We start from the raw sequence: 15,094 nt of genomic DNA on the forward strand, positions 1-15,094 counted from the left end.
GACTCTAAGTGACACTATTCACTATCTATGTGCATTATTTGAAGGACAAATATGTGAAATATGTGGACCTAGTACTCTATAGATAAATATTTCAGGAAAACTGACATTTTGTTGCAGGTTGTCGTGGAGCATCCAATTAATGCCGGAGGGTTGAAGACAACTAAAAGAAATTAGTGGAGATCAAGTGTTAGATATCTTAGATTAACTTTGAATTGTATTATTAAATTGGCATGTAATAAATTTTTATTATTCTTGTAAATTAGTTTTAGGAAGAGTTATGGAATGATACATAAAAGACATGTTTGTCCTTCAAATGTTCGTTAGGCCTACCTCTGGCATAAAGAGGTCCCTTGCATTATAGAACGCGATGTAATAACATGTCCTTACCGTATACTGACTCATTTTTCTTTCTTGTTTTATCTTTTTTCTTTCAAACTTATTTTCAAAACAGAAGGTTGACTTGTGCTAAAGGGGAACTGGCGGAGCATCCATATTTCACACGGTCTAGAGCCAAGAAATCAGACTTTGACTCATCACTAATCACCTGGTTAACTAAAAAGACTCGTTCTAAAATGGAGCAAAGTTTGATCAATGCAACCACTTCATCTGAGTCATCTCTCAGTTTACCGATCACGAGTGATCCCACATCCTCTAGTGAACCAGAAACACATTTGGAGATCATTGCTCGACTGGAGCGACGAGTTGCTGAACTAAGTCACATGGTACTTCAAAATCGGTCATTTTCTCAAACTCCGCCACATATGACTCCATCTCAGGGGGTTCGTCAAACTTTGCCTATGCCACCTCCATTCCCAAATTTGGATGAACTTAACCAAGCAAACTATTTTACCACTTCACAACCAGCTCATTCCGAACCTATTACCCACCTAGTTACTCAAAATGCTCCTCTTTTGTTTACAGCCGCCTCTTCAAAGGCTCAGTTCATACCACCGACACATGATGTTACCAATGCGCATCAAGTTCCGCCGGTATATACTTATACCACAGCTCCACCCATGACACAAACCCAAGGACAATGTCGCACAGATGTTGATCATTATGTCGAAGTCGAAAATGAGGCAAGGGCAATTAATGATGAAATGATAAATAGAAAGCTCAAAAGTTTGGAAGATGCCATGAGGAGTTTGTGTGGACTCGGTAGTAACCAAAGCGTGAGATATGAAGAGTTATGTGCATTTCCTGAGGTAGAATTGCCACCAGGTTACAAGATTCCAAAATTTGAGAAGTTTGATGGGTCGGGAAACCCTTTCTTCCATCTGAAGGTCTATTGTAAAAAGTTGATTGGTGTGGGGAAGAATGAAAGGATAAGAGTCAAACTATTTAATCAGAGTTTGAGTGGAAAAGCTTTGGAATGGTATTCCAAACAAGATACAACCAAATGGCGTACTTGGGATGACTTGGCAAATGCTTTTGTGGATCATTACAAGTTTCATGTTGAGATCGCTCCTAACAGAATCTCAATTACCAAGTTAAAGAAGAAGTTAAACGAATCATTCCGAGAATATGCTATACGGTGGAGGGAAGAAGCATCTAGGGTGCACCCGCCCATGGAGGAAACAGAAATGGTTACTTTCTTCATTCAGGCACTAGAACCAGAGTACTATGAACGTTTGGTGACAATGGGCGGAAAAACTTTTGCGGAAGTGATCAAAGCTGGGGACATGATCGAAGATGGCATTAAGACAGGGAGAATAACAACTCTAGCAGCATTGTAGTCTACTAGTAAGGCCATACAAACTGGTGCTCTCGGAAATGGAAAGAAAAAAGAAAAGGACGCGGCAGCGGTAATGGCTCTAGGAAGCACCTCATACCACCACCAACAACCTCCGCGATACAAGTCTAACGCTCTCCACTCACAATATTTCCAATATTCGTCACATCCATACAACCAAGCTTTGTCATCTTACCCGCCTCAATCACCACAAATTTCCTACCCCGTCTACAACACACAGCCAACATACCGAGCTCCACGACCACCAACATACCCAGCTCCACCATCACAATCTCATCATCCAAACAATGCATCCGCACCTCGCCCAAATAGACCTTTCCGCAATTTTACACCATTGGGAGAGCCATTGAGCGTTGTTTTTGAAAGACTGCAAGCTTCAGGATTAATATATCCTGTGGAAGGAAGAATTCCAGATCCATTACCTAGAAGTTTTGATCCCACTAAAACGTGTGCATATCATTCGGGGGTAAAAGGCCATTCCACTGATCGTTGTTACGCATTGAAACACAAGGTTGAAGATCTTATTGAAGCAAAACAGATCGTGGTTAAACAACCGGCACCAAATGTGGTTAACAATCCACTCCGGACCCATGATGGGGCCACGATAAATATGATTGGAATAGATGAAAATGATGACGATCCAGCCAAATTCATAGTGTCTGTGGATAGTGTGGAAGATCATGGTCTTGTAGCCGTTGCTTCTCCGGCTATAGTGATAAGGGGTTTTGTGACTGTCGAGATATTAGGAGCTTCATCAACAGCTGTGGAGGTAGTTCAAGCGCCAAATCAGTTACCAGTACTTGATACCAAAGCGGTACCATGGAATTATCAACAAGCCGTGATGGAGTGTCGAGGAAAGGAAACGATCACTGACAAGACTAAGACGTCAGGAATGACAAGGTCCGGAAGGTGCTATACCCCTGAAGAGCTAGCTAGATTGAGGCAAACTAAAGAAAGCAATGTGCCTCCCAGAAGCCGAGGCAGAAGAATTTTTTAGGAAGATTAAGGCCAGTGAGTACTCAGTTGTGGATCAGTTGAAAAAGACCAATGCCCAGATTCCTATTCTTTCTTTGCTTTTAAGTTCAGATGTACACAGAAATGCACTCTTGAAGATTTTGAATGAAGCATATGTTCCAAGCGAAACAACTAGTGAGACGTTAGCTGGGATAGTTGGGCGCGTGCTTGATAGTCATCGAAGCAGCTTCGATAATGAAGAACTGCCACTAGAGGGATGTAGTCACAACAAAGCACTCCATATAACTGTCAAGTGTCGTAACATGTTTGTGTCTAAAGTGTTGATTGATGGGGGTTATGGACTTAACATTTGTCCACTAACAAGTCTGAAGAAGATCGGATATAATATTAGGGAGCTTAAGACAAGTGATATGAATATTCGAGCATTTGATGGGGCTCAAAGATGTCCTATTGGAGAAATAGAGTTGAATGTGATGATTGGACCTGTTGAGTTCATTATGGATTTTCAAGTACTTGATATCTCCACGACATACAACATGTTGTTAGGAAGACCGTGGATCCATATGGCTGGAGCTGTGCCATCTACTTTGCACCAGACTGTCAAATTTGAGTGGGATCAACAACAAATATGCATACATGGAGAATGTGACACGTCTATCTATCGAGAGCAATCTATCCCATTCATTGAGGCAATAGGAGGGTTTGATGGAACAACTTACCATGCTTGGGAGGTTGTGAATGTTACTAGAGTGGGTGAAGTGTGTCAAACTCAAGAATCAAAAAGGTCATGCGCCACAATCATGGTTGCAAAGGAAATGCTAAAAAATGGGTACCAACCTGGACTTGGGATAGGGAAGACATTAAATGGGCGGGTTGAGCCTGTAGTTCTCCCTGCACAACAGTTCACATTTGGTTTGGGATATGAACCAACTGAGGAAGAAGCAAAGAAAGCACGAAAGAATAAAGGAAAGGATATTTTCTTGCCAAAACCCATTCCTACCATTGATCAAACTTTCTCAAAACCTGCCATCTCCAAAACTTCAGATCTGACTGTTGAAGTTGCCTATGATGATATTGTGGAAGGGATCAAGAACTTGTTCGTGGAAGATGAAGATGATCATGCTGTGGTAATCGAAGACATTGCTGCAACATCGACCTTATGGGCTGCCGATCCGGGACCTGAGTTAAAGAATTGAATTTGCATCTCAGCCCCGGTTCGCCGGGAGTTTCAGTAATTTAAGTTTAAATTTCCTTTTGTAATAGGCTGGAGGCATAAGCTAGAACCTTTATTTTTTGTCATGTCGCCTCTATGTTTTGTTACGGCCTTTCTAAATTAAGACTTTGTCAGTTGTTGTAATGAACTATGTTTGGCCTGACTTCCTTTTGGATACGTAGACAACCCACATCAGGTTCGACCACTCTTTTCAAAATATTTCAGTGTCTTTGTTTGTAGTTTGAACTACGTGTGGCCTGATGTCCTTTTGGATACGTAGGCAACCCACATCAGGTTCGGCCCTCCCTTTTATTAAAACAAAACTCAAAAGTTCTTATTTTGTTCACGAACTACGTCTGGCCTGATTCCTTTGGGATACGTAGGCAACCCGAGGAGGGTTCGGCCCTTCTATTTTAAAATTTCAAAGTCTCTGGTTTGTCCAACCATTTTAGTCCCTATGAGATACATAAGGATTTTTATATAAGATTTTGGTCTTCCCACTATTTAAATTCATGTGTCCTAGTATCTTGAAACTGGGACAAATTTTTGAAATCGGTCAAATCGCTTCCAAAAACTTTCATTATAAGTTCTCACTTTTCAATCGTTTAGAACCAAGTGCCTCCAGGACTGGAAACTGGGGCAATTTTTAGAAGTAGCACAAAAGTGGTCTTAAATGTTTAACGATTTTAAATAAAAGTCCGCCCGTATCTTTCTAAAAATGTTGATAAATTCAAATTCGAGTATTCACAATCATTTTATCTATTAGAGCCACTAAGTATTTCCCTTCGAATTCATCCAAATCTCGTTATTCTTAAAATACACTTTTATTACTTATAACTGAAACTCCCGGGCAAAGCAAAATATCTACGTGGACGCGACCGAAGCAAAGATCAATTCAAGGGCCAAGTTCCCCGACATGCACAAGTCAACCAATTTTCTTTTAAACTCACAATTTTTCTTTGATGAGACAGGTTCAGTTAACATGAATGTGGTGCATATTTGACTCTTCTTAAAATTTTAATTATGGACATGATCAAAGAGTTAGCTTTCTTCAAAAGGCAAATATTCTTCAATGTGGATGTAAATTTAGCTTGCGCTAAACGCTCGTGGCATTTCTCGATGGATCAAGGGCACATAATCGTGGAGTTACCCTTCTTCAAAGTGGATACGGACATGGTCACCTGTTATCGGTTTGAATTCCTCAACTTTATCATCACTTCATACATATTTATTTATTTCAAGTCGCTAACAAGTTCTTTTTAGAATGTAGTATTTAATGAGATGACAGGATCGAAATCTTGCATCATATGTTAAATCGTTGGGACAATTGTAGATTTAACTTACGTCACAACAGGATGTGAATTCGGATGTGGAATTATATCTCTTCACGAATAGTTTTGTGGATGTGGACAGAAACGTGGATATACATTTCTACATTACAAATTGTGAGAGCGGACATGGATTTATATCTCAATTATAAACATTGTGGATATTGTGGACGTCAAAGTGGATTTATCTTTTGACATTATAAATGTTGTGGACGTGGACGTGGACGTGGATTTATCTTTCTCACATTATACAATTTGTGAAAGTGGACGTGGATTTAAATTTCCATCCTATGAATCTTGTGGACATGGACATGAAATTCTACATTATAAAATTTGTAGAAGTGGATGTGGATTTATATTTTTACAGTGGAAGTGGATTTATATTTCTTACATTATAAAATTTTGTGGAAGTGGATGTGGATTTATTTTCTGCACTGTGGATATTGTGGACGTGGAAGTGGATTTATCTTTTACATTATGAACATGGTGGACGTGGACGTGGATTTATCTTTCTTGCATTATAAATTTTGCGAAAGTAGACGTGGATTTATCATTTTTCACACGAATGATTTCGTGGATGTGGACGTGGATGTGGATTTATATTTTTACATTATAAAATTTGTGGAAGTGGACGTGGATTTATTTTTCTGCAATATGGATATTGTGGACGTGGAAGTGGATTTATCTTTTTACATTATAAACATTGTGGACGTGGACGTGGACGTGGATTGATCTTTCTTGCATTACAAAATTTGTGGAAGTGGACGTGGATTTATATTTTTGTACCACGAAAGTGGACGTGGATTTACATTTTTGTACCGTGGAAGTGGACGTGGATTTATATTTTTGTACCACGAAAGTGGACGTGGATTTATATTTTTGCACCATGAAAGTGGATGTGGATTTACATTTTTGTACAGTGGAAGTGGATGTGGATTTATATTTTTATACAGTGGAAGTGGATGTGGATTTATATTTTTGTACCGTAGAAGTGGATGTGGATTTATATTCTTGTACCATGAAAGTGGACGTGGATTTACATTTTTGTACCGTGGAAGTGGATGTGGATTTATATTTTTGTACCACGAAAGTGGACGTGGATTTACATTTTTGTACCGTGGAAGTGGACGTGGATTTATATTTTGTACCACGAAAGTGGACGTGGATTTACATTTTTCGTACCATGGAAGTGGAAGTGGACGTGGATTTATATTTTTGTACAGTGGAAGTGGATGTGGATTTATATTTTTGTACAGTGGAAGTGGATGTGGATTTATATTTTTGTACAGTGAAAGTGGATGTGGATTTATATTTTTACACCGTGGAAGTGGATGTGGATTTATATTTATGTACAGTGGAAGGGGATGTGGATTTATATTTTTGTACAGTGGAAGTGGATGTCAATTTATATTTTGTACCGTGGAAGTGGACGTGGATTTATATTTTACCGTGGAAGTGGATGTGGATTTATTTATTTTACACCGTGGAAGTGGATGTGGATTTATATTTTTGTACAGTGGAAGTGGATGTGGATTTATATTTTCAGATTTCCTTAAAATAAACGTGGATGTGGATTTAGCTCTCATTAAGGTGGATATCAATGTCGACTTAATTCCTCTTCAGGTGGAAGCCATAAATTTAATTCATCTCCAAAGTATGTTGTGGATTCAACTTTTGAAACAGGGGTTACAAGTATAAACCTCTCCAACCCTGTCTTATTTACACATATGTTTCTTTATTGCTAACAATTGTTTTTAGCTTGTGGCTTTTGACAATATTAAAGTTGGCAACACACATCAATTCGTGGAACTATTTCTTCGGCAACGAACTGGGGCAATGCGTTGGGAAGGATAAGCAGACTTCCCGACACGAGTCAATGATCTACCTCGAACACTCGTCTCTAATCACAAGTATTCTACCTACATTCCAGCAATTCAATTTTCAGAATTCTCAAGTTCTATCATAATACCCAGTGTCATCATATTCAACACTGGGACAATATTTTGCAAAGATTCGCGCCAATCGGGATTCATTAGTCATAAGGTGTCGTAATTGTCCCAGAACTACACTCGACCTGATTCTCGTGCAGCCCGAGATATGTAGGCAACTCAGAGACCGGTGTTCGGTCATAATACTCTCAGATTTCCTTTAGCCGGGACAAAATAGGCTACTGAGTCAACGTCTTTGCCCGACAACTCTTTTCATCATTACCGGGCAAAGAGGGACAAGTTGTTGACACCCAATTTTGTCCCGCCTCTCCTCCGAAATACCTATTTACGCTTCTAATATTTTTTTTTGGAAAATTAAAAAATATATATTTATATTTTACTATAATTATTAGCCTCTTATCAATACCGGCGTTTCATTATTCCATTACAGTTACTAGCCATCATCATCATTATTATTATTATTATTATTATTATTATTATTATTATTATTATTCACAATTTTTATCATTTCGGCATTTTACCAGCTTACGCACACGCATCGCATTTATCTTTGCATAATTAAATAATAATGTTTATTTACTGTGGATTTTCGAAATATTATTGCACGGCTATTACAACGCCATTTTTTTATCTGAGCACTAACAATTGCATATTTTATATTAAGTAATATTTTAACACAAGTTATTTAAATATGTCTTTTATTTAAATGTAGTAGCCCAATCAACCCATACTATTTTCGGACCAATTCATAAATCAACCCACATTTTTAATTTACCTGGCCACATTTTAATTCAATCAGCCCATTCTTTTAATTCAGTAGCCCAAATCGATTAGCCCAAATTTTAAATACCCCAGCCCATATATTTTAGCCCACCACATCCAATACCCGACCCGACCCGAACGGCCCATTCTCTTCGTAAACCTAAACCCCCCCCCCCCCCTTTTCTTTTCTTTTCCTTTTCCTCTTCCACCCGCCGCCTTCACCCTTCCCTCTCTTCTCCTTCTCTCTCCTCTCTCCCTCGTCTCCCCCCACGTTACCACTGCTACCCCCCATCCTTTCCTGCCCCCCCACGCCGCTGTCATCTCCACCATGTCCTGTTCCCCACGTTGTCACTGCCACCCCCACTTCGTCACACCATCCCCCGCTCCTCTCTTTCATCGTCATCATCATCTCCTCTCCACCACACCCTGTCCCCCACGCTCCTCTGTCACTTCCACTTCCTCTGTCACCTCCACTTCCTCTATCCCTGCTCCTCTCAAGAGAAAAAACCTAATCCACCCTATAAATAATTTTTCCAAGTCAGTTGAAAGGGGTCAGTTTTTTTTTTGAGTCATGAAATCCCCCAAGAACTATGTCTTCTTTTTCAATCACAAAAGTCCCCAAAATATTGAGTTCTTCAGCTTCGAATACCTCTAAAAATACCAGTCCCTAATCGCACGAGGTTCCCTTTAAAATATCAGTTTTTCATTTTCTAGATATCGTCTCAAGCATTAAATTCTCTTCTGTTTTTCTTTAATATTTGTTTGAATCCGAGCGCCCGCAAGTTCGGATTTAGTGGTGTTTGAGGATAAATCGAGACTCCGCGCCTCACTTGGCTGCACACAAAAGAGGTAAACCTCGATACATTTACTACTCATAGTCTTTAATTTCTGTTTTGGTTAAGATTTTAGTTTATTTAGCTATATGTTTAGTGGTTATGTAGTTTCTTTGTCGTCGCGTTATTTGTTTGATGTTTGGGAGCTGTTAGAATAGAATATTAATTGCTAAATGAATTCGAAAGATGTCTACTGTAGTTTGGATGATTAGACTGAATTTTCGAGACTTATAACCTATTTAAAATCGGATATAAATAGGATATACAGTGGGTTACCGAGGTAAGAAGAAGGTATACACTCGACATACATCTGATATACACATCGTGATGTGTATATCTTAGGTATATTGTGTATATGGTTAAAACAGGTAGTAACACTTAAGGCTTATATGTTAGATGAATAAAAGAATGGGCTCAACTTTAGCTCAACCTCATTAACTGGACTTTTTTTTTTTGAAGGTCTGTAATGGTCCTATGTCATGTTCTTGTGGGGTTATAGATGATATCATGCAGTTCGTAGTTCTTGTCATACTCTTCTGTTTTGAGTCCTGGTTACTATTCTGTGTGTCTATGTGCTGGCCTAGGTTGTCCAGTTACATTAAGTAGAATAAGGATAAAAGATAATCTTGAACTTGAGGTCTGCTCTAGTCCTAAAGGTTTATTACAATGTTACCTTGTCACTTAATAAATATGTACAAAAACCAGTAGCTTGTCCTCTGTTCCCATAATCCTTTTTTCTCTTATGTTTTATAGCATCTGCTTGTTTTAGTTGCTTTTCTGTTAATTATGTGATTAGCATGATGTTAATTATGTGATGAGTATGCATTTATCAGTCTGAGGGAAACTACATAATGCGGTTATGCTTGGTTTATGATTTTGCTAAGCAGTTTATTTTCTTTTTTAGCTTGATTATGTAAGTTAAGCATTGTTTAATGCACGTTAAGCATTTTGGTCCTGTTTGGAGATTATGTACTCATTTTGTAAATCTGATCATGTTCAGAGGATTATTTAAAGCTAGTTTTCATATAATATCTCATGAGGTGCCAATTTTGATTAACTTAATTCAATTTGATTTACTTGCCTAATATCTGCTAGTCTTCATGAAATCAATTGGTCAATCCAGTGTGTTTGCAGACTGGTCTAGTTTGGACATTCGCCTGATCATATGTCTGTGGATGCTGTCTAGTACTCTATTTGAATGATGTTCATGTTTAGTTCATGTTAGTCATGTATTCTCATGTAACTAGGTCACCCTTAAATCATTAACTTTCTTACATCACTATTAGTTTTAAGCATAAGTCTGTTGTTGTCACGTGTTGTGTTATATGTCTGTTAGAATGTCCATTAGTTGGTAGATTCGTATACTCTGTTTAGTATAGTCTATATCGCTTACATGTCGGACAGGTTCGATAGTGGTATAGTAGCATGTTTAGAAATTGATTTGCTATGCGGTTAACTCTGGACTGATCATCCCTTAAGGATTCATAAAGGGTCTAGATTTAACAGAAGGGCTGAAAATGGTTTCACATTAGTTGTAGGAAATCCCCACATGTAAAGTGAACTCGAATTGATATTTAAGGACTCTAATATGATTGTCCAAACCTGTGCTCACTCGACCTAATATGGAGATTGTCTTGCGTTGCTTTACATCAAGATAATGTGCCTCAATTCCTTAATGAAACATTCTTTATCTGATCTCTTATGTCCATCTGAAGTTAAAGTATAAAAGGTCTCGAACACAAATGACTAACCCACCCTTATGCATTTATCTGATTTCTTTTGTGGTCTGTGATGCATCAATGATATTCTAGGATGTTGGTTTGTTCCTATATATTGCCCGAATTGCTTTATATTTGTCCGACTCTTCCGTAACTTATTGGAGAATAAAGCATGTTTTAAAATAAGAATCTCACATGTTAATAAACTAGCTTGATTCACAATCGGTTATAGCTGTTGCCACCTGTCTTCGCTCGATGTTATGGTATTTTGGGTTGTTGCTTCTGCTTTCAAACTGTTGCATTTCGGGAAGATTGGTTGCTGCCTCATTCATTCTTAAAAAAAAACGAGAAAACTGATAGTGCACTCGTTCTGGAAATTGATTTGAACTGAAATGCCCTCATTATGCTAAAGGAACTTTATGAATGTGATGTTGATTCTGTATTTTCTTTTTATCTATTTTTCTTACGTGGTTGTCCTCTACAAGTGTGTTGTGATGGTTAGGTCTATATTGTATACTTAAATATATATAGTATGCACATAATCTATGAGTTGTCTTGAGTTTATATTTTCACATGTTTAACTTTATCCATTGATTAGATACTAATCCTTTTCTTTTATTTTGTGGCATGACCACCGCATATGAGTCCGAGGGACTCGCTCTTCTCCCGAATTCGGTGTTGGGCTAGAAGCCCAACGCAATCTGTCATCTCTGTCCAGTTGTGTTCACAACAAATATAAAATATCTGGGCCGAGGCCCATATTGCACAAAACAAAATTGCAGCCTCTTTGAAGCAGTGTTAAAATGACTGGGCCGAAGCCCAACAGCAGCTTGGTCCAGCAGTCCTAAATGGGCTGAGCCCATTTAACTTATTTGCCCCTTCTATTTTATTTTTTGTGCATTTAAGTTGTATTGCATGACTAACTCTTTATTTTGTTTTATTTTCTTAATTTAGATGAACCTTAGATGAATTAGTAGGTTTAGTTTTAGTGATGAGTAGTTAGGAAGACTAATAATTAATTCCATAAGTTTTATTCTCTTCTTTTCATGTTAAAACTATTTATAAGGTCTAATATTTATTTGGAATAATTGATTTGCAAAATGCCATGACTATATATTTTAAGTAAAAGGAATCATATTTTATTCTTACTATCTTAAAAATTTCAAAACGTCACTAAATAGCAACTTAAGTATATTTTATAAACTTTGTTTCCAAGATTCTTCTAATCATACATGTTTTTTAAGCCAAATGTAGTTAAATAGAGTTAGTATAAGAGAAAAAAAACTCATCTACTTTACATCCTATTCAAAATAAGTCTAGATTTTCTACACCACTATATTTATACAATATAATTCTATTCTAAGATTAAATTGGTTAAGTCTTATCTAAAAGCTTCTATTTATATGCAAATCATTATATTTTGCAAGTTTCGTTTTTTTTTTAAATAACATTATTCTTTAAAGTTTAATAACATTTATAAGTTTATTTTAAGTGGACTACTATGTATTTCTACAAGTTAGTTTAAATAGCATTATTATATTTTCCCTTAAAACCTTAATGGCATTTACAACCTATTTTCTTAAGATTTAAGCATTATATTCAATCTAAATTAATTAACCTAAGTTTGGTCGGTAAACCGCAGTTGGCGGATTCTAAAGGATGCCTAACCCCTTCCCTTTAGGATAATTAGAACCCTTACCTAGAATCATACTGATTAAGCAGGCCATTAATGGAGATTTAGGTAGTTTTACCTTAGCTAACAATTAGGTGCCCTAATTCACCTTAAAATCAATTAGGTGGCGACTCCTTAAAGTAAAACAAATAGGAATCACCAATATGTGGTACTCTAATTAACCCGGTTAAAATGGGGTATAACAGGTACTTCCTAGATTATCTCCTCGTCTTGGTGTTGAGGCAAACTAGAGCAATGCTTGATTTTTGGTAATACTTTTCTGGCATTTATCGATGATTTTGGCTATCATTTCTTACCTCCCTGATCCATAAAAATGAACCTTGTCTATTAATCTTTGCTGAAGGACAAATGTATTTGTTAACTGTCACTTAGTCTTACCTACTTTCTCAAATTGAAATCAAATGCAAAACTGCAATGGCATACATTTTCTGATTATCACTTCTCAGTTTCTTTTTGCACTATCAAATTGAAAACAGATGCAAAACTGTGTATTTCAAGACGTTCACTTCTTATACCTACCTAATAACATGCTTATACCACGAAATACTCATAGACTTACTTTTTTCACCTGAGATGTATACGAGCCTTTTCTATTGACTCTGCAAATATATGTGGCAAGATAGAAAGAGATTGCAGGTTAATACCTTTGAAGCTTGGACATTTCATACTTATATTAGTTTTATTCACATTGACATAAACCTGCTTTGAAAATATATGTTGACAAGTGAAAACAAGATTTATCTTGCATGACACCTTGGTTTAAGATTCAAATATTCTGAAACCTTGGAGATTCTGCCCATCCGAACATCGGCTGCTAAAAAGCTACTCAAGTAAAATGAAGTTATCTTGTATTGTTTTTTTCCCTTTTCAGAATTTCTTTTATACCGTTTGTTTATATTCTAAAGTTTACTTTTCATGTAGAATCGATATAATCTGGAGAGGAAGTAGAGGTGAGGTGATCAGAAGCATGGAGACGATGTGGATCAGGAGAATAGAGAGCATCGAGAGGCAGAAATGGAGTATTGGGTGTCAATTGTTATTTTTTTTCTGACTTCTGTTATTTTGGATTGTTTGAAGTCTAGTGGGATGCTTTTGATATATGTTTGCATAACGTCGAAGTTGGTTGGATATGTACGATGTTTGTTGGCTTAATTTTAATGCTTGAATCATTTCAGGGTATTTTTATTATTGTTTTGATGGCTTTTTTTGTTTCTATTGAAATCTTTTATATAGCAGGTGGTGCGGTAAAAAATAGGTACTGCTTGCCAAAATAATACCAGAAATACTGAGGGACTTACCAATAGAGTCTCTCGGTAACAAGTGTAATTGCAAATCTCAGATTTTCAGGTTACCGAGGGACATTCCTCGTTAATTTTCAAATATCAAAGTACTTTGAATTTACCTTACTGATGGACATTCCTCAGTAAATGAAAAATATAATTGTTAAATATTTATATTGATCGAGGGTTGTCCCTCGGTGTATTTAAATTTTTTAATTTAATTAACATTAATATATCGATGGATGTCCCTCGGTAAATATATATCAATATTATATATATTTTTTAAGTACCGAGGGGCGTCCCTTGGTATATTTAATTTTGCATGAATATGAGGGAAGGGAAGTACCGAGGGATGTGTGAGGGTCTCCATCGGTATTTGCTGAAAGTGTCCCTCGGTATTATTTACCAAGGGTCAAATTACCTACAAGCCTAGTATTGATGGCGTCCCTCGGTAAATCCTGGTTACCGATGGACGTCCCTCGGTAAATTCCATAGGTAAATCAGGAATTTTTAGTAGTGTAAGGTGTTCGTTCCCTCTTTCTTTGGCACGAATCCAATTAGTACATAAACACGAGCGTTCCATAACAAATGCCACTTCATTCCTATGCTTGTATTTTCAATCTTAAGGTCTTGTTGTATAATTGGTTTTAAGACATTATTTCACTCATCGTCATCGATTATTCCTTTGGACTCGAGATGAATTCCATAAACTATTCGGGGGTTAACGACCTTATGTCACCCCGAAAGGCCAAGAATCAGATCCTTGATTTTCTCATTCAAAACGAGCCTCAGAACATTGTTACAGAAGGAAAACAGAGTTCTGCGCAGAAAGCTTCAGGACATTGCACTTTCCTTCCGCATCGCGGAAGAAAAGCGGAAGCCCTCAGAACCTTGCGCTTTCCTTCCGCATCGCGAAAGGAAAGCGGAACTCTGTGCAGTTCTTTTTTTTTTTCAGTCCAGCCCAATAATGATATATACCTATATATATAGATGCGGAAGGAAAGCGGAACTCTGTGCAGTTCTTTTTTTTTCAGTCCAGCCCAATAATGATATATACCTATATATATACATGTATTGCACTATTTTATCACACCGTGCCGCGCTATAGTCGGCCGGGCATGGCGCATAGATGCGCACACCACTGCAGTGGGCATGTTATGATATTGCCCCGGACGCGGGAAGCCCGGACGCGGGCTAATGATGATAACACCGAACCTAAATGGCCGGGCATGATTTTACATATATGACACCGAGCCTTACGGCCGGGCATGGATACAATTTATTATATACAGATATATATACATATGAGCATACAAATGATTTTATCATGCATTGCATTTTATGCTACTTTTAGATGTTCGGTTTTTCTTTTGCCTATACTAATGTCCCATTTTATCCTAATTGTGTTGTTGCCCTCCTGCCTTACATACTCAGTACATTTATCCGTACTGACGTCCCTTTGCACGGGACGCTGCATTTCGTGCTGCAGGCCCTGACAGATTTGTTGAAGAGCAACCACAGTAGGACTTCCCAGCTTCAGAGGTGCTAGCAAGTACCACTACTCCGGGCTTGCTATCTTTTGGTATTTTT

Source organism: Lycium barbarum, chromosome 5, assembly GCF_019175385.1.
Source record: "Lycium barbarum isolate Lr01 chromosome 5, ASM1917538v2, whole genome shotgun sequence".
Taxonomy (NCBI): domain Eukaryota; kingdom Viridiplantae; phylum Streptophyta; class Magnoliopsida; order Solanales; family Solanaceae; genus Lycium; species Lycium barbarum.